Source organism: Diabrotica virgifera, chromosome 6, assembly GCF_917563875.1.
Source record: "Diabrotica virgifera virgifera chromosome 6, PGI_DIABVI_V3a".
Lineage (NCBI taxonomy): Eukaryota > Metazoa > Arthropoda > Insecta > Coleoptera > Chrysomelidae > Diabrotica > Diabrotica virgifera.
Window position 1 is genome coordinate 17,704,343 of NC_065448.1, and position 21,934 is coordinate 17,726,276.

The window sequence follows — 21,934 nt, forward strand, 5'->3', positions numbered from 1 at the left end:
GCTAGACCTGGACTTTTTCCATGAAATGAAAGCCCTAATAAAAACTAAATTGTGTACAAGAAGACATTGGGAAAACGTCTCTAGTTTGTATCATTGGTTGCGTTCATCAAACAGAGAGCTTGGAATCGGATTGCAATCGGATTGGAAGCTCTTTTACTAGTGAACGGTGCGCTGAATTAATCGGATTGGAAGCGCTCGCCATTTTATTCAGCCTTAAATTTGTTATTGTGCTGTGATAGCTGAATCCCGCCAACTTTAAAATTAAGTTCAAAGTAAAATGGATAATTTAATTAAAATTGAATATAAATACAATAATTATTGTATGTAATTTATTGTAAATATTTGTAGTTCTTATTTTAGTATTATTAATATGTATCCTATATATAGTTATTATCTAAATTAAGTTAGAAATATTTGTGTTTTTTTATTTATATAGTTACTAGAAATATTAACACAATATCTGTATAGTAGGTACCTACCTCATTTATTTTCCAACAATCCAGTTTTTGATTGATTCACAAATCTTATAAAAATTGGTATTGATTGCATACCAACTATTTGTAATTAATATTTACCTACAATAAAATTAAATTTAATATAGGTAGGTAGGTACCTATACAATAATACTCCATATTAGTTATTTTCAATAATATTTCCAATTTTTTATTCTTCTTCACCCACCGTTATGTTATTAATTTCTTTATTTAGCATACCTACTCAATATTGCATTTATCCAGAACATTATTGCCTTCTATATTATAAAATTGTGTAAAACACAATGTTCGTTAATCGAATATTTTCTGTATCAAATTTTAATCCTCTAAATTTGCATTTTATTAGTTCAAACCTTTCTACAGCTGACCGAATCTTTAATTTATTATCAAAATTTTTTTGTTCTTGTAGTAAACGTTTATTATTCTGGTAAGATTTCATTAAGTTAAGTATCTAGATATGCCGAATTTTGAATGAGATTTATATTCGCTGGTAAAATGGAATCTGCTCGAGTTAAATAGTTAATAGGCCTGGATCCTGCATACCAAAAGAAAGTTTATTAATAGCAAGCTGAAAATTTGTTATTAGCTTAACAGTGTCTAGTCGGACAAACTTTGATGTTTTAATTTAAAACAAACACTGGAACGGGAAGTTTTAATTGTTGAACAGGTTACAGGTTTCGAACGTCAGACTACAAAAACGTCTCATGTGTTGTGTCGGACAGAACTTCCAATTGATTTGCTACTCTTTCATTAGCATGCAAAATTAGACTGCTATTTATCACCAATATAATTCCTATCCTCTGACATGTTCTACGTGTCGGAATTATTAAAATGCCCAACATAGAGAGAGACATACTTTATTGATACAATGTACCAAAAGGCCATCGACCAAAGTCTTTCAGCCAACTGCCCAACATATTTTTCGGACAAAAATTTTTTCATATATTATAATATACAAAGTTTGCTATTGAATAAACTTAAAAACAACCTGCTAGTTTTCACAATCATAAACTTGTCAGGATGGCACGTTCCACAATTAAGGCTTCCCCTGCTCCAGTGTTTCTATACATCAAAGTGTGTCCAACTAGACACCGTTAAGCTATTAACAAATTTGAGCTTGCTATTAATCAACTTTTTTTTGGTATGCGGGATCCAGGCCTAGGTACGAAATTTTTAAAAGTAGATGTTTTAAAAAAAATTTAATTATACAGTTTAAACAGCTTTTTCAAAACTATTTACAATCATATTATTTGTTGTCATTTCATGGAATTAGGCATAATCCAAATTTAATATAAGTACTATGAAAAAAGAACTAGAGGGAGATATAATCTATTTTTTAATACGATTCTTTGATAACAACCAACTAACTCTTGAGATAAACTGGGAATGCAGTAGACATCCCTTTATGATGCTCATACAGAATCACATTTCCAAGCAATCTTACATTACAAAGTTGTTGCTGGCATCCTATAAAGGGAAAAAATAATTATTTTGCATGGTTACGTTATCTTGAAGCTGTATTCGATAAAAAATTCTGAAACGAGAAAGCTCACTTTAATACTTATCCGGGCAAGACATTTTACTTCCATATAAAAGACATGGCATTTCGGGCCTATTGAGCCCCACTTGCCCGGATAAGGGTTAAAACAGTAAAAGAAAACGCAGCAGCATATACTGTTGGTTGGGAGCACTCTGAAGACCACCATGTGTTCGTTGTTCTCTGATAATACCATCAATACAGATAGAATTATTTCTACGAGTATGGCTATGTCCAACGAAATAAGGATTGAGAGACCTTTTAAATGCTCTCAGTGAAACAAATGCAATTTTAGAGCCACAACCAAATACTAGGAACGCTAAGGAAGAAATTCCTCTTATTAAAAAAAGAATGGAGGGACAATTCTTGTTAACAAATTCTGCTTAACAATGGAGGAGGAAGATATATGAAAGGTTGTGTTATATATACAATACATTTAGTTTTTATCTAAGCATGAAAATAAATATTATGACCACATTTGTACTACATTTATTTTCAAACAAACCAGTTTTTTATTGATTCACAAAAATTTTTTATTGATTACGATTTACAATTAACCCATTCGCAGATACGACTAATATGCATGTACTTACAAAGGGAAATTACTGTCTGCATATGAAGATGTGTCCACAAATGTGTTAATACAATATTTACAATAAAATTATATTATAGAATATTTACAATAAAATTAAACTCAATATACACATTGATATTCAAGATTAGTTATTTCCAATTTTTTGTAATTCTATATTATTTGGGTGAAAATCTTATGTCCAGAGCTCTTTGGCAAACCAAACGTATCCCCAGCAACAAATTCTCTGGTTTACTTAGCATCCACATCATAAACATTAATTTTTTCCAATAGAATTATTCTGTTTTCAAATTGGTGGATATGACCAATACAATTAAATAGTTCCTGGAAATATAACAATATAATATACATGATGTTATTAATTTGTTATACAATTTTACCTGGAAAGTAGTTCTGGACATATGAAAATGTTCTCTAAATTGGATATTGAATTATGGTTTATTAATATTTAATTTCATCTCATCCTTCTGGAATAATTTGAGGTAGGTACATCTGCTAAATGTATAACGGCATTTGCTAATTTCGTCCCCAAACAAAAGTTCTTCAAGAATATTATCCATTTTAGTTTAGACAGTTTCAGTTTTATTTAAAAACAAAACTGTCTAGGTTATAAATTATATTTTTTTTTTTATTTATTTATTGCTTATTTACAATCTACTTCAATACAGTAATAAGTAAATATAATGTATGTTGTTGGCTTGTGGCAGGTGTCATCCATTGACGACTCTCTGGAATTTACCTAGCAGCTAGGTCTTCTGGCCAAAGTCTTTTCAGACGTCTGTCAACCAGTGGGGGGTTGAATAATTCATCTATGAGATGGTTTGGATGGTCTGCGCTGCGATTCATGTACCTTCTGGAGTGGTCAGCAATCACATCATTGATGAAGGGGATGTTGAGGTCTGCATGAAGGGTTTGGTTTGACACATACCATGGGGCTTTAGCTAACATACGAATAGTTTTTGACTGGAATGTCTGTAGTATTTTGGTGTTGGATGGTTTGCTACAGCCCCACAGCTCGATTCCGTATGTCCACACTGGTTTGAGTATTGTTTTATAGATGGTCAGTTTGTTTTCTAATGAAAGTTGCGATCTTCTGTTGATTAGCCAGCTCATATTTTTAACTTTTAGGTCGAGGTGTCGTCGTTTGGCTGCAATATGTGATTTCCAAGTAAGTTTTTCGTCTAGATGAAGGCCCAGGTACTTTACTTCTGTTTTTATTGGTATAGGTGAATTATTTAGGTGTAGTTGTGGACATCTAATTCTTCGATTTGTGAAATTTACTTGACAAGACTTGTTTGTGTTGACGTTTATTTTCCAGCATTTAAGCCAGTCTTCTAGTTCATTGAGATGATTTTGCAATTTGTTAAATGCTAATATTTCGTTGATGTCTGATGCTAGTATACCAGTGTCATCCGCAAATGTTGCCATTAGTGTATTTTCGCTAATAGGAATATCAGCAGTGAAGATTTGGTAAAGGAATGGGCCAAGTACACTGCCTTGAGGTACTCCGGATTTTATTTGGTGGTAGTTGGATAGAGTACCTTCGTATTTAACTTGGAAGTATCTGTCGGACAAGTATGATTTAAGGAGGAGGTAGATTTGGTCAGTTAGCTGAGTTTTTATTTTAAAGAGAAGACCCTCGTGCCACACCCTATCAAATGCTTGCTGTATATCGAGAAATGCTGATAGACATATTTGTTTCCCTTCTAGGCTCTCTTTTATTTTGTTGACTAATCTATGGCACTGTTGTATGGTTGAGTGATTTGAGCGAAAACCAAACTGATGATCTGGGATAAGGTTTTCTATAGGTATTATTGTTTCTATTCTGTTAAGGATTAACCTTTCGAATACTTTTGATAAAGTCGGAAGGAGACTTATTGGTCTGTACGAACTGGCTTCAGTTAGAGGTTTACCAGGTTTAGGTATCATTATAATTTGTGCATACTTCCATTGCACTGGAAAATAACATAGTCTCAGGAGGCTATTAAAAATAATGGTTATTAAGACGACACCTTTTCTTGGGAGTTTTTTTAAGATTTCGCCAGTTATGAGGTCAAATCCTGGAGCTTTATGAGGGTATAAATTATATAAACAAAGAATAAAAACATAAACAAATGGAACACAGAACACTCTCAATCGAATGTCAAACGTCAGTCGTTCACTAGTAAAAAAACTGTCAGCGTTTCAGCGCAAATTAATCGGATTGCACTCGGATTATTCTGGTGAACGCGACCATTGTTATATACCAATAACATATGACGTAGATATATTAATATTATGTAACACACGACAGAAGCTCGAAACAAATGACTGTGAATGAAAAGCCCTATAGGGCTTTTCATAGATTGCTATTTGTTTCGAGCTTCTGTCATGTGTCACATAATATTAATATATCTACGTCATACGTCTCTAGTTTGTATCAATTATATACCAATAACGTATGACGTAAATATATTAATATTATGTAACACATGACAGAAGCTCGAAACATATGACTGTGAATGAAAAGCCCTATACTGAAAAAAGTAATACTTTTGAAAAATTTAAACGTAGAATGAAAGACTAAATTATTACCGAGGGCTGAAAGTCCCTCAGAATAAATAAAAAGTTTCTTTTGAATGAGATCTTTGAAAATAAAAATCACACTAAATTGTCTCTTAGTTTTTCACCCCTGTAACTTTTTTCTCAGAATTCGAAAAAATAAATCCTATTTAAATATAGTATTGGAACCGAAATTTTGCGACCTATGTGAACCTATCTATCATAAATCAATAATTCAAAAAGTTTGCTTTCGTCACATCCCCTAATTCCTAATCCTGTTTTATTTTGAGTGGGTATAAAAGTTCAACATACTAAAATACTGTTATTTGTTTTAATCTTTCTATGTAAGCCATGCATAATATTGTGTAATTAATAAAAATAGAAAATTTAACTAAACCTACGAGCAATATTATTTAATTATGTAGTTTTATATAGTTTCTTCTGGCCTACGCGATACGCCACTGGCACTCGTGTTTGGTTCTAACTTGGTTTTGGCTTCAGTTTCGTTCTCGTTGCGGTCACTCCAGGGAAAGGGTAAAAAATTTTCCATACTCTAAGACATTTATGTGTTATTATTTAAAACTCTAAATAATTTATGTTAGTCTTTTAACAAAAATGAAGCTCAAAAAACTACACTTGTTTACAGTGCAAATGATTTTTTAATGGCAAGAGGGATTTAGGATTTCATTTGCAGGAAAAACATGGGCAACCTACCCAGTTGGTAAAATTGCAATTCAAAAACTCTTTAGGTAAGTATGGGTTACCTCCGCATTATTATTTATTTTTTAAGTATTAAGGTTGATATCAAAGGTAGTTTTATGTAGGTAGATACTAGATACAAGTAAGCTAAAAGTAGTATAACTTCCCATATAATCACCTGTTATGTTTTTGTAGATTTTACTGTCTGGATGGCACAGGAAGAGAAACAAAATAATGTTCTGTACTGCAGTCACAGGAGTACATAGTAGAGATATAATAAAAAAGCTGTTCAACATCACCGGACACCATTTAATTTTTAGAAAATGAAAAGGCTTGAGGTTGAATGCGATCTGTAGTATTGCTACATAATGAATGTGTTTAGATATGGTATTTTTTATTGAATAATCTATACAGGCCCAACTAAATGAATGTATACATATATTGCAGAAAGTGCATTTAATGGAGCAGCAAGTTTTTTTTGTGTTTCAATGAGGTATTCAGTTTTTTCTTTTAGTATATACACATTATCTTGTAAAATAGCAAGCTAATACAGTTCGATATCTAGACATTATAGAGCTTTCAACAGGTTTACCTTTTTTAAGCTTTATAATTCTTTTGACTTTTATTTCTTAAATAAACAATAACAACCGATTTTTCAATGGCCATATTATTGGTATTAATTCCATAACCCTTCCTATAACAATAGTCCCATTGTTGGAAGTTATTGCAGTAGTTCTACTGGAAATACTTACCAAAGTTGTATGTATCTGCATCATTCATCAGAAATTTCATTAAGATTTACTTGCCATGCCCTCTCTATGTACCAGGGACATAACAGTCTAGTAGGAACAGAAAACATTATGTTCAGGCATTGTAAAAAGTGTTATGTTATGTCTGACATGAAAATATTTGACTATATAATACCAGAATGCTCATGTATTTTTTCAAAAAAAGTGGGTAAATAAAAGTATCTTTTCTATTTGAACATAAGAAAACAATGGGAAATTCATACTGTCATAAGTTCAAAGTGATAGGAAATGAGCCCATGAGTTCCATAAATTGCGATTTACCAAACTTAATTAATATTTCCTTTTGCACAGCATTCATGGAAATACTTAAGACAAAAATCATTATTGTTAAATTCGGGATGATTATCAATTAGTATGCCCTGTTGGTTGTAAAATAATATTGGACATGAGCCAGTCTGTAAGCATTCAATTACCCATAAATGAACACTGGTTGCGCCTACATCCATCTTTCAAATCAATGTCATAAGAGTGTTTAATGTTCGTGTTATCTTGTCTTGTAAGTAAATCAACTCTCAATAATATTTAAAAAATGGACTAGTGGTAACATTTTTGTTTTAAATTATATTGTGTATATGCAAATATTTTACTTACATTTTTGAATATGCCCATAATGTGTTTTAAAATAATAAATGTTACTGCACAACAATCAGTTTGAATATTTTTAGATATGTACTAGTATTTGATTAGTACACGAAATGCAGCAGACATGTTCTCTCTTCTATCTTAAGAGCTGATTTAATCTCTACTTGTATCTGTAAAGTTTATCATTTTTCCCATAGCCAATTTTAACACTCCCGGTTCTTCAACGTTTATATCCAAACCTGTTACGATCACATTATCATATTTCTCTTCTCGTTCTCTAGGTAATCTAGTCTAGTAATTAATTCTCGAACTGTCTTGTTTGTATTAAATATCTTAATTATGTACTTATTTTATTTTTATAATGAAAATTAATAAATTAACCATATGCAGCACAGCAAACAAATGTTTTCGGAAATATATTTATAAGAATTTAATTGCCTCTTTTTTGTATAGGTACGACATATTAAGTAAAAACTATTACATTTATTAATATAATATTTATTATTATACATAAGTAAAAACTATTTTTATAGCTAGGAATTACTTTATTAAATGGTCTGTTCATAAATTTTGTTACTATATTTTTTAATTCTGATTATAACAATAATAACTTTTTAGTTTAGATTTAGGTCAAAGTGTGTAATGTCATGTTTTATGTATTTTTTAACCCTAACACATTTGTATGTAGCAAATCATATTTGTTATTCTTATCTTATTTTAATTATATTCATTTAAGTTTTGATTTAATGAAATAAACCTATCAGTCAAAAAACTGTTGTTTAGTTGTGTACACCCAAAAACTAGCTTGATGTAATACAGACGTCAATTGAATATGACATAAATCCACGTCATAAAGACGTCTTTCTATGGTCAAAATGTCAGCCTAAAGACGTCATTTATTATGTCTTATGTCACAAAATTACCACAATAAAACGTTAAATATAAAATTGCTCAATTTAATGTCATTCAAGTTCGATGTGATGTATAGGGTTTTTCATCAACAGTCATTTGTTTCGAGCTTCTGTCAGATTTCATATAATCCGTGTATAATATTAATATACACAGATTATACGAAATGTGACAGAAGCCCGAAACAAGTACAATCGATGAAAAGTCCAATAGGGCTTTTCATTCACAGTCATTTGTTTCGAGCTTCTGTCATGTGTCACATAATATTAATATATCTAGGACATATGTTATTGGTATATACAATAATACAAACCAAAGACGTATGACGTAGATATATTAATATTATGTGACACATGACAGCAGCTCGAAACAAATGACAATCGATGAAAAGCCCTATTGATGGCAAATTGGTTATTAAACCTGACATTTCGGTCATGTTTATGTCACCGATCAATTAAGACTAAAAAAACACCTCATTTAGACGTTACTCTGTTTGCTGGTCAGTTAGATGATTTGAAATACATGGATTACTGAATTTTAAAAAAGTTAATAAAAGGTAAACTATGGAAGCACTGGGTAAAGAAGAAAGATGCATTAAATATAATAAAAAAAGACAACCTATGACAATAAAACATTAACATCAAAATTGTTAGCCTTTATTCTGCTCATACTTAACATAATCTTCCTAGTTGAAGTCCACATACTGTGTAATAAAACTTAAAGCCACTTTGTGGGCGTTTTTGGCATATTTTAATAATTGTCTTTAATAGTAAAATGTATTAACAAAATAGATATAAAATTATTATTATTAACACATTCATGAACACGCTTCGCCTGTAGCCACGTCTTCTTATACTGCTACCTATATCTTCTTATTCTTACTTGCTTTGGCTTTCAATATAAACCACAATAATACCACCATTAATTTTTAAGTATATTATATATGTACCTATATTATGTAAGAAAATAGAATTTACCTAATAACTCACCTCATCCCCAGGTAAAGTAAAGGTGCTACACCACTTAAATGTTTTTTCATTTTTATTTATTTTGTAACTTTAGCCAGAAGATATATGATGGGAATTATTCATACAGTACATATTAATACTATTAAAACTAATACCTATTAATATTCTAAATAATTATTTAATACTAAAATAAAGAAAAATGTCTATCTATACTACATTAATTGAGACAACATTTTCACTTTTCTTTTCGCAGGATCCTTGGGATTTTAAAGCTCTTCTCTATCTTGTTTTGTACAATAATTGTTTGAGAATGGCATACATACATAATAAGATGTTTCATGTTCTTGTACTCCTGTGACTGAATATTATTTTGTTTCTCTTCCTGTGACATCCACACAGTAAAATCTACAAAAACATAACAGGTGATTACATGGGAAGTTATACCAGTCTATATTCATTGGTTATACTACTTTTAGCTTACTTGTATCTAGTATCTACCTACATAAAACTACCTTTGATATCAACCTTAATACTTAAAAAATAAATAATAATGCGGAGGTAACCCATACTTACCTAAAGAGTTTTTGAATTGAAATTTTACCAACTGGGTAGGTTGCCCATGTTTTTCCTGCAAATTAAATCGTAAATCCCTATTATTGCCATTAATTTGCACTGTAAACAAGTATATCTCTTTTGAGTTTAATTTTTTTCAAAAGACTAACATAACGAGTTTTAAATTATAACATAGCATATTTTAGTACATTACTTGGTTCAATTTATTTACATTGTACATTTTTTGTACATAATCAAATCACCTGTAAAGTAAGGTTAAGATTCGGAATCAAAAAAATACAACTGTCAAATTTTAAACCAACTGACATTAGATATTTTAAAATTCCCGCTAAAAGAAAAGAAGTAAATCTGGCAACAGTGCGGTTGCGTGCTGGATATTTAGGGCCGGTACTTTATGTCCCGGTTAAACCTCGGTTAGCTAACCGGGGTTTAATCGGGACAGAAAAGTACCTCATAGAGCCTCTTGCGTTGTAATAAAAGCAATTATAATTATTATTATAATTATTTATGAATATAATAATAAGTATAATTGCGTTTATGTCTATGTTATGCATATATTTCTGTCCCGATTAAACCCCGGTTAACTAACCGGCTGTTAACGGAGACATAAAGTACCGGCCCTCCTTAATCTCTCCCAGCAAACGACGGCACTGTTGCCAGATTTACCTTTTTCCTTTTAGCGGGAATTTTAAAATTAGTCTAATGCCACTTTGGTTTTAAAAGAGAGTTCTGTATTCTTAAATTTATAACCTTACTTTTACAAGTAATTAGGATTATTTTATTTACATGTAAATATTGAAACAAGTATTGTACTGTGTCATAATTTAAAACTCATGTTGCAGTATTTTGAAAAAAAAATGAAGCTCAAAAGAAATATAAACTGCGCGTCATAGAAAACGGCCACCCTAAAAAATGGGTCATTTTTGATGTCGCGTATCTCCTAAACCTGTTGTCCGATTTAAATGATTTTTTGAATATGTTATAGCCCTATTCTTTGTCAATATTTTTGTCAATATTTTTGCAAAACAGGTAAATTTTCATTGTATACCAGGTGTACGAATCAAACTGTGTTTTTTTCTCAAAGTTCGCAACACCCTGTGGATTATTCTAGCATCTATAAAATACTAAAATTAAAATTCAACTATAGCCTCAGGTTTTCTTAACATTCTGTTTTTTGATTCATTCGCTTATGTTGGATAATACAAAAGTTATGTACTTTAACAACTAGCCATGTTTTTCATCAGTACAGGGTTTTATAAGTCTAAAGTGTTTTAGGGACTAAATAAGTTCGACAAACTTTAAGGGGTAATTCTGCATTAAAAATTAATCTCTCCCAGCAAACGACGGCACTGTTGCCAGATTTACCTTTTTCCTTTTAGCGGGAATTTTAAAATTAGTCTAATGCCACTTTGGTTTTAAAAGAGAGTTCTGTATTCTTAAATTTATAACCTTACTTTTACAAGTAATTAGGATTATTTTATTTACATGTAAATATTGAAACAAGTATTGTACTGTGTCATAATTTAAAACTCATGTTGCAGTATTTTGAAAAAAAAATGAAGCTCAAAAGAAATATAAACTGCGCGTCATAGAAAACGGCCACCCTAAAAAATGGGTCATTTTTGATGTCGCGTATCTCCTAAACCTGTTGTCCGATTTAAATGATTTTTTGAATATGTTATAGCCCTATTCTTTGTCAATATTTTTGTCAATATTTTTGCAAAACAGGTAAATTTTCATTGTATACCAGGTGTACGAATCAAACTGTGTTTTTTTCTCAAAGTTCGCAACACCCTGTGGATTATTCTAGCATCTATAAAATACTAAAATTAAAATTCAACTATAGCCTCAGGTTTTCTTAACATTCTGTTTTTTGATTCATTCGCTTATGTTGGATAATACAAAAGTTATGTACTTTAACAACTAGCCATGTTTTTCATCAGTACAGGGTTTTATAAGTCTAAAGTGTTTTAGGGACTAAATAAGTTCGACAAACTTTAAGGGGTAATTCTGCATTAAAAATAATGACAGTTTGCTTTATAATCATATATCCGCAAAAGCTTCGTGTCCGAGATACGGGATGTTAAATTTTTTCTTACAAACTGAGATTTATTTATTGCTTTAAAACCGGTTGAGATATGCAAATGAAATTTGGTAGATTTTAAGAGATGGTTATTGCGCATTTTTTGACATTCAACTAAGAATTTTATATTCACTATTGGAGCGCATACGGGTAATATGACCGATCATATTATTCGTATGTACGCCAATGGTGAATAAAAAATTCTTAATTGTATATCAAAAAATGTTCAAAAATTACGTCTTAAAACCCACCAAATTTCATTTGCATATCTCAACCGGTTTTAGGGCAATAAATAAATCGTCAGTTTTTAAGAAAAAATTCAACATCCTGTATGTCGGAAACGAAGCATTTGCGGACATATGTCTATAAAGCAACCGGTCATTATGTTTTCATGCAGAATTACCCCTTAGAGTTTGCCGTAGTTCTTTAGAAACACCCTGTACTGATAAAGAGCATGCCTATGTTACGCGATTGACTCTACTATTTTATTTATTTATATCTTTAGGCACTAAGTTTAATTTTAAATTAAGGAAGACTTACTTATATTATTTTATTTACATCACTTATTTATTTTAATAATTACAAATAACACCAACTAACACATCTAATTTATTTACAACTCAAATTTATGATTTAATTAACTAAACATACTTCCGATAACTAATAAATACATTTCACTAAATCCGAATCGAATACAATTATATCACGCGTCGCGGCTCGTTTATTGACTGAATGCCCTCTGCTTAAAAATCCTCCGCTTATATAGATACGGCTCTGCTTCGAGAACATTTCGAATGCCTGAGACATGTCTCCGCCTATCATCGGGGAAACTTCTGGATTAGCGGAGACATTACTCGTCGATGACGTGTCGCTGTTGTTTGTTGACTACTAGGGGCAGGGCCGGCCTCAGTTAGAAATTCGTCACATTGCCCCCTCCTTAAAAGATGGTTCCTCCTGGAACCTTGTCAGGACTGGAACTGGATGCTGGTATCGGCAACTGGACCCTCTTTTACAACTCCCAGTTGTATAAAAGTGACAGGGGACGGTCTTCTCTCCGCACCAGTAACTATGCGGATTGCAACAGACTAACACCTGGACCTCGGTGTCTTGGAAAATTTCTTCTACCATATTTCGGATAACTCTCCAGTCTAATTGGCTGCATTCTAACTTTGGTATGGCTAACTTTTGCACGTCGGACTCCAACACGTGCTCTCTCAATTGAATTAATGCATCCCATACCTCTTGGTAGGTAGGTTGGTCACGGACAGTGTCTTTTGTTACCAGATAGAATAGGTAACGTGATGCATCTTGGAGTTTCAATGCTTTGCCAGGAGCTGGCAGTTGGCATTGAAGTTCTGCAACTCGACCAAACTTCCTTCGGAAGGCGGATGCCAACCCTCGTGCGTCTTTGATACTGGCCGGGATGGTATGGGCCATCGAATAGTCATCGGGAAGAGCGAGAAGATCTCGCTTTTCTTCAGTGGTAACACCATGTCTTGCTTTACCGGTACCTCCGTAGGCACCCATGAACTCTTCAAAGGTAAGGTCAGGTATTCCTCGAATTTGGTTGACTTCCACTTCTTCATCTACGTCGTGGTCTCCCTCGTACGGCGCCAACCGGTTATGGTGGACTATCATCGGCTTTCCCCTAGGAATCTTGCTTATTCGGTAGATAACGTCATTGATATTCTTGACAATGAGGTACGGACCCTCCCAGAACTGCTGCAACTTGGGAGAACAACCTGTTCGCTTCTTTGGATTATAAAGCCAGACTTTGTCGTTCTCCTTAAAACATCCCTTCTCGGCTTGGGTATCGTATCGTTTCTTCATGCGGTCGCTAGCGATCTGAAGGTTAGACCGGACCAACTCATGTATATCGTCCATTCTTCTTCGTAATTCATTCACGTAATCCTCACCAGCAACATCTTCTCCAGGTCGACATCCAAACTCTAGATCACAGGGTAGACGCATCTCACGTCCAAACAGGACTTTTGCTGGTGTTTGGCCAGTTGATTCATTAACAGCAGATCTATAGGCCATTGCGAAGAACGGAAGGTACTGGTCCCAGTCTCGTTGATGATTGGACACCATCTTTGTCAAATACTTGCCGACTGTCCTATTCATACGCTCCACCATTCCATCCGATTGCGGGTGATAGGCCGTGGTCCTTGTCTTCTTCATGCCTAGTTTATCACAGATTCCTTGAAATAGATCGCTCTCAAAGTTCCTTCCTTGGTCACTATGGATCTCCAGAGGTACTCCAAATCGGCTGATGCAGTCTTTGATTAACACATCTGCAATAGTGGCGGCCTTCTGGTCTGGAATTGCGTAGATCTCCACCCACTTCGTGAAGTAATCCATTATCACCAACATGTATTTGCATCCATTGTCACTTTCTGGAAATGGCCCGCCAATATCCAAAGCTATTCTTTCAAACGGACTTCCAACATTGTACTGTCTCATAGGAGCCTTTCTTTTCCGGTAGGGTCCGTTACTTGTAGCACAGGTAGTACATTTCTTACACCAGTCCTTCACATCGTCAGAACTATTCATCCAATAAAATCGTTCCCGAATTCTCTGAAGGGTCTTCTTTACACCAAAATGCCCTCCTGATGGACTGTCGTGTAACTGACGGAGTACTTCGGCTACTCTGCTCTTTGGAATCACCATCTGTGTTCTCCTCACTGAACCATCATCATTTTCTATTACTCGTTTAAGCAAGCTGTCTTCCAAGATAAATGAGTCCCACTGGGCCCAATACGTCTTAACTACTGAGCTTAGGCTTGATATTTCTTGCCAAGATGGTCGACGATTTTCTTCTTTCCATTTTCGAATCTTCTGTAAAACTGGATCTTTTTCTTGTTCTTCCTTGATCTTGGTAGGCGTCCACTCGTCGTTGACCACTGTTGTTCTTAGTACTGCTGCTTCCTTCGACTCTGTTTTGTTGCAATGGGAACATTCTGCTGGACACGGTCTTCTAGATAGAGAATCAGCGTTCCTGTGGCTAACTCCGGCTCGATGCTCGATCTTAAAATCATATTCTTGAAGTCGTTCAATCCATCTGGCTATCTGACCCTCTGGATTCTTAAACTGCATTAACCATTTAAGGGCGGCATGGTCGGTTCGGATTAGAAACTTCCTTCCGTAGAGGTATTGATAGAAGTGTTCCACTGATTTTACTACTGCTAGAAGTTCTCTTCTCGTGACGCAATAATTTCGTTCAGGTTTTGAAAGCACTTTACTAAAATATCCAAGGACTCGTTCCTGTCCTCCGTGGATCTGCGACAGCACTCCTCCAATTCCCACATTACTTGCATCCGTATCTAAGATGAACTCTCCTTCTGGCAGTGGATACCCTAATATTGGCGCTGTAATTAAATGCCTCTTCAAAGTTTCAAAGGCTGTTTGGCAGTCTCTATCCCAGCAATAATCCCTTGCTTCCCCTGTAAGTCGCGTTAATGGCTTAGCGATATCTGCAAACTTCTTAATGAACCTCCGGTAGTAAGTACATAGTCCCAGAAAACTTCTCACTTGATGTTTATCAGTTGGTTCAGGCCATTCCTTAATGGAATCGATTTTTCCTTTGTCCACGGCCACTCCTTCTTTGCTGACTATATGGCCTAGATAATTGACTTTACTTTGAAATAGCTGGCATTTCTTGGGGTTCAACATTAACTGGGCAGCTTTAAGTCGATTAAAAACGTCTTCTAAATTCTTCAGGTGGTCTTCAAACGTCTCCCCCAAAACGATTATGTCGTCTAAATACACCAGGCACGTCTTCCAAGATAACCCTCTCAACACATTTTCCATAAGCCTCTCAAATGTCGCAGGAGCATTACAGAGTCCGAACAGCATAACGTTGAATTCCCATAATCCAGATCCTGTCGTAAAGGCCGTCTTCTCCTTGTCCACTGGATCCATTTCTACCTGCCAATATCCAGACTTCAAGTCCAACGTAGAAAACAATTTACTTCCAGCCAATGTGTCCAACGTGTCGTCGATCCGAGGCAGAGGATAACTATCTTTCTTGGTAACATTGTTCAACAAACGGTAGTCCACACAGAACCTCGTAGTTCCATCTTTCTTCTTGACCAGGACCACCGGAGAGACCCATGGGCTCGTAGAAGATTCTATCACCCCGTCTTTCTTCATTTCTTGAACAATCCTTTCGGCTTCCTCTCTCTTTGCCTGTGGTAATCGTCGAGCTGTTTGACGAATTGGCCTAGCGGTACCAGTGTCAATTTTATGTTTGACAACTGTCGTTCTTCCTGTCTTTCCTCCTTTCGGTACGAATATGCCACGATATTGCCTAAGAAATTCCCTTAATTTTCTTTTTTCCATTTGATTTAGAGACTGGCCTGCAACTGCAACCATTTGGTCGAACTTGTCGTTGGAATTATCTGATGTTGTCGTCTGACGGATTATGGACGTCACGGGTACACAAGTTCCTATTTTTGTCTCCTTCTTGATGGTCACTGGGTAGTCATTGACATTAATCAATCTCACGGGAATTTCTTTAGCAGAAGTAACCAATTCCTTTCCAATTATGATTCCTCGGCCAACCTCCTCGTCGTGGTTCCATGGCTCCATCATAACAGGTGTTCCTTCTTCAACAATTCCCTGTAGCCGCGCTACGATGATCGTTTCACTCCTCGCAGGCACAACTGTATCTTCTCTAATAGCTGCTAGCATAGTGCTGTCATCATGTGGATGGAGAAATACCTCCTCGTTGCCAACTTTGATTACCCTATTCTTAAAATCCAATTTAAATCCATGCAAATTCATTACGTCCATTCCTAATATAACATCTTCTTCGATGTCTGCAACTATGACAGTATGGACGAACTTTTCTGCTCCAATCCCTAATTGTATCTGGATTTCTCCATGGGTGTTGGCGTTTTCACCTGTGGCAGTCCGCAGTCGCAACCTCGTTGGTAAGAGTTTCTTACGGCTGTTTAAAACTGACGGTCGTATAATGGTCCTGGTCGCTCCGGTATCCACCAACAATGTATACTTTTTACCATTTATTTCTCCATCTACATATACACTATCTTCACGACATTTCAAAGAAGCTATTAGTATTAGATGGTCTTTAGAGTAGTTCTGAGTCGAGGCTGCCCCCCTAGGGTCTGTGCGTTCTCTTATTTCCTGCTGGTGAGTTTCTTGATTTGCGTTCTTCCTTAAACTCCGTGCGTGCCCCTTTTCACCACAATTGCAGCAATTCATGGTCTTCGTTTTCTTCGATGTAAAGCCTTTCACCATATTTACCAGCTGGTCAAGTTTGTCTTCATCCTCTTCTTTCACAGTTCGAACTGCACTGTACTCACCAGAGGCCTGCGTAGCTGATTCGAACTCGAGGGCCGTGGACAATACATCGACCCGCGTCTTGTGACGAGCTAATCGCAGTGTTCTCTGCATTTCAAAATCACGAAGACCATCGGTAAATGTTTGAACAGCCAACATTTCCATCATGTCTTCGGGAGCTGTTGGATAAGCAAATCGCACTAGCCTGGCAATAAGTAGCTCATATTCTTGAAGAGCTTCATCTTTCTTTTGTCGTCGATTTTTAAGCCACGCCTGATAGACATACTCCAAATGTTCCTGCCCATAGCGCATGTTTAGTCTCTTCATAAGTTGTTCATAATCATTAGTTTCCTCTACTGCTACGGTCTCAAGTACATCTAAAGCCTCTCCTCGAAGAGCAATAACCAGGTTTACAGCTTTGTCTTTTTCAGACCATCCGTTCGCTCTTGCACCTGCTTCGAACTGTTTCACATAACTGTTCCAGGAAGACTTTCCGTCGAAAGTTGGAATTTTGACTCGAGCAGAACTTACACTGCCTTCAGTTATGGGCCGTGGCTCCGATTTGTATTTGGGCCTATCCTCTTCTATCTTCTTTTCCATCTCCTTGATCTTTACTTCAGAAGCAGAGACTTGGTTTTGTAGCAACGACACTAGTCCATAGAGTTTGGTCACACAGCAGGAAACTTTCGAAATTAATGAAACCAAAGCAGCATGCTTGTCCTCGAATAAATAGGCTTCTGGATCTTGACCCTCTTCCTGAAGAGCGTTCTTTAGACGTTCGACCAGATCAGCCTTTTTACCAGTAGAACTCAGATCCCTTTCTTCCAATTCAAGTCTCAGGTCTGCAATTTTTAGCTTACACAAGGTAGACATGATCACACACTTTATTTATTACGATTTATATTAATTTATTTTTAAAGGTTCCACACTGTATTTAAACCGAAAATTTACGTTGATATTTATTTCAAGTATCCTCACTTCTGCACCATTTTGTTACGCGATTGACTCTACTATTTTATTTATTTATATCTTTAGGCACTAAGTTTAATTTTAAATAAAGGAAGACTTACTTATATTATTTTATTTACATCACTTATTTATTTTAATAATTACAAATAACACCAACTAACACATCTAATTTATTTACAACTCAAATTTATGATTTAATTAACTAAACATACTTCCGATAACTAATAAATACATTTCACTAAATCCGAATCGAATACAATTATATCACGCGTCGCGGCTCGTTTATTGACTGACTGCCCTCTGCTTAAAAATCCTCCGCTTATATAGATACGGCTCTGCTTCGAGAACATTTCGAATGCCTGAGACATGTCTCCGCCTATCATCGGGGAAACTTCTGGATTAGCGGAGACATTACTCGTCGATGACGTGTCGCTGTTGTTTGTTGACTACTAGGGGCAGGGCCGGCCTCAGTTAGAAATTCGTCACACCTAGTTGTTAAAGTACATAACTTTTGTATTATCCATCATAAATAAATGAATCAAAAAACAGAATGTTAAGAAAACCTGAGGCTATAGTTAGGTTTTAATTTCAGTATTTTATAAATGCTAGAATATGCCACAGGGTGTTGCGAACTTTGAGAAAAAAACACAGTTTGATTCGTACACCCGGTATATAATGAAAATTTACCTGTTTTGCAAAAATATTAATAAAGTGCTATTGACAAAGAACAGGGCTATAACATATTCAAAAAATCACTTAAATCGGACAACAGGTTTAGGAGATACGCGACATCAAAAATGACCCATTTTTTAGGGTGCCCGTTTTCTATGACGCGCAGTTTACTTATACAGTACAAATGATTTTTTAATGGGAATGGAAATTTACGATTTCAAAGGTGAAAATGTGTTGGGATAGTATAGATGGACACTTTTATTTTAGTATTAAGTGGTTACATAATTATTCAGAATATTAATAAAATTACTAGTAATTTGAATTAGTTTTAATATGTATTATAATTATAATAGTATTAATCCTCATCATGTATCTGGCTAAATAGCTAAGCGCTAAAGCCGCAAAATAAAAAAAATTGAAAAAAACATTCTTAGTGGCCTAGCACCTTTACTTTGCATGGGGCGAGGCGAGTTAATAAATTCTATTTTCTTATTGCAGTCATTTTGTGACGGCTTAAGAAGTTACATTAATGATGTCTTTAGGCTGTGAAATTTTAACCGTAGAAAGACATCTTTATGACTTGTATTTACATGATATAGGGCTTTTCACTCAGTCACTTGTTTCGAGCTTTTGTCATGTGTTGTCTAATATTAATATATCTATGGCATATGTTGATATTGCCAATGATACAAACCAAAGACATATGACGTAGATATATTAATATTATGTGACACTTGACCGAAGCTCGAAGCAAATGACAATCGATGAAAAGCCCTATTCAATAGGGCATTTCATTCACAGTCATTTGTTTCGAGCTTCTGTCGTGTGTCACATAATATTAATATATCTACGTCGTACGTTATTGGTATATACCAATGATACAAACCAAAGACGTATGACTTAGCGTAGATACATTAATATTATGTGACTCATGACAGAAGCTCGAAACAAATGACAATCGATGAAAAGCCCTATTGGCGTCTGCATATCAGGATCCGGTAATACTATATTATTTATCTATGATCAGGATATTGCTGGGTGTACACAAGTAAACAACACTTTTTTGATTAAAAGGTTTATTTCATTAAATCAAAACTTACATGGATACAATTTAAATAAGATATTTTTTCTATTTAAGGCAATATAATATAAGATATATATTTTAGTATAACTCTCCTACATTAACAAGCTTTAACACATTCAGTGGCCATGACGTATGGGTAGCATCACGAAGGTTTTACGGAAGGTACTGACGACACATAAGTTATGTGAGTAGTACTGTGTAACTAAATAAATGATTTAAGTATGTGGTACCAGCCAAGTGGAACTTGTTCGAGATGGGCACCAAACATGTTAATCTGGTCATGCACAGAGACTTATACTATAATATGTTATATCTCATATTGCTCACTATTGTAATGAGTGAGCCTGCATACACGAACTATAATATATTATTATGGTTCTGTGTATGCAGGCTCACTCATTACTACTGTAGTGAACAATATGAGATGTAATATTATGAGATATACCTATTATATTATTATGGTATAGCTCTCCATGAGTGCCAAGTTTTAAACTTAACTGATAACAACTAATGGATACCCTTTTATCCAAAATTTTATGAAAATTTTGAATGGTCATATTGGTATTAATTCCACAACCCCTTCCTATAACAATAGGCCCATTGTTGGATGTTATTGCAGTAGTTCTACTGGAAATACTTACTAAAATTGTATGTATCTACATCACTTAGAAGTCTACCCAAAAAGCTATTAATACTCTCTAAACCATCATTAATACATCTTGTATACATAATAGTATTTTTTTCAGAATCAGATATTTTATTAAGATTTACTTACCATGCCCTATCTATGTGCCAGGCACTTAACAGTCTATTAGGAGCAATACCCATTACATTTGACGAGGCATTGTAAAAGGTGTCGCTTATGCCTGATATGAAAACATTTGACTATACATATAATACCAACACAGACATGTATTTAAAAAAATTGGTAAATTAAAGTAGGTATCTTTTCTATTTGAAAATAAGAAAGCAGTACAAAATCCATTCCCAAATTCATCTTTTACTAATACTGTCAATAAGTTCAAAGTCATAGGAATTGAGCCCATGAGTTCCATCGATTGCTATAAAGGATTTACCAAACTTAATTAACATTTCCTTTTGGCACAGTATTAAGGAAATAAGACAAAAATCATAAATGTTAAATTCAGAATGAATATCCATTAGTATGCCCTGTTGTTTGTAAAATAATATTGGACATGAGTCTGTAAGCATTCAACCCAAAAATAAACACTGGTTGCATCATCATTGTACATATACCCATCTTTCAAATCAATGCCATAAGAGAGTTTAATGTTTGTGATATCTTTTCTTGTAAGTAAATCAATTCTTTTTAATTCGCCTCCTATGCTATTATGCTATCCTGAACAGTCTGAAGTTTACTAAATAAGTAAAATATAGGTATAGGAGAATCAAACACACTAGTTTGAAATTGTAAACTGTAGTAAATATTCATGAGTAATATTTAAAAAGTGGTTTAGTGACCTCATAACTTAAAAATTTGTATAAAATGAGTTACTTCGGTTTTCGCTTTAGAATAAGTGTATCAGCACCTATTAAACAGCTTTTAGAGCTGGGAAAGCCTTTTGGAAGCCTTCCGGAAACTTTCCCAGCTGTAATCGCTGTTTAATAGCTGCCGATACACTTATTCTAAAGCGAAAACTGAAGTAACTCATGTTATAAAAATTTTTCAGTTACGAAGTCCTGCCTTTCCGCCGTCGATATGCAAATATTTTACTTACATTTTTGAAGAAAGTCTCAAAATAAACTTTGAAGAGATATTTATCTGATTTTGGTATTTATGTAAGTGCTCTATATCATCCTCATGCCCGTAATGTCTTTTAAAATAGTTTCAATATTTTTAGATACTATTATTCGACTAGTACACCAAATAAACATTTTGCAGGATCCTTGGGATTTTAAAGCTCTTTCTCTATCTTGTTTTGTAAAATAATTTTTTGAGGATCACATACATATACATTCATAATAATGTAACGTGACTATTGTAATTACTTATAATTACAATAAAACTAGCGGTTCGTATTTATTTACGACTTTATTATTTATTTATACAAGTTTACTTTACAAACTTTAGCTTAAGACTAAACTGTATTTACAAAT

General features: G+C 34.3%; 2 long non-coding RNA genes across 2 annotated transcripts; both read right to left on the reverse strand.

The window, feature by feature from the left end:
- Positions 1 to 2,504: 2,504 nt before the first annotated feature.
- Positions 2,505 to 3,251, reverse strand: LOC126885840 (uncharacterized). The gene is made up of 2 exons (XR_007698464.1): positions 3,004 to 3,251; positions 2,505 to 2,947 (listed from the first exon to the last, which is right to left on the reverse strand). It is a non-coding gene; the product is annotated as an uncharacterized LOC126885840 (long non-coding RNA).
- Positions 3,252 to 8,803: 5,552 nt separating this feature from the next.
- Positions 8,804 to 10,316, reverse strand: LOC126886589 (uncharacterized). Its single transcript, XR_007698701.1, has 2 exons — positions 9,705 to 10,316; positions 8,804 to 9,536 (listed from the first exon to the last, which is right to left on the reverse strand). It is a non-coding gene; the product is annotated as an uncharacterized LOC126886589 (long non-coding RNA).
- Between the last annotated feature and the right edge of the window lie 11,618 nt (positions 10,317 to 21,934).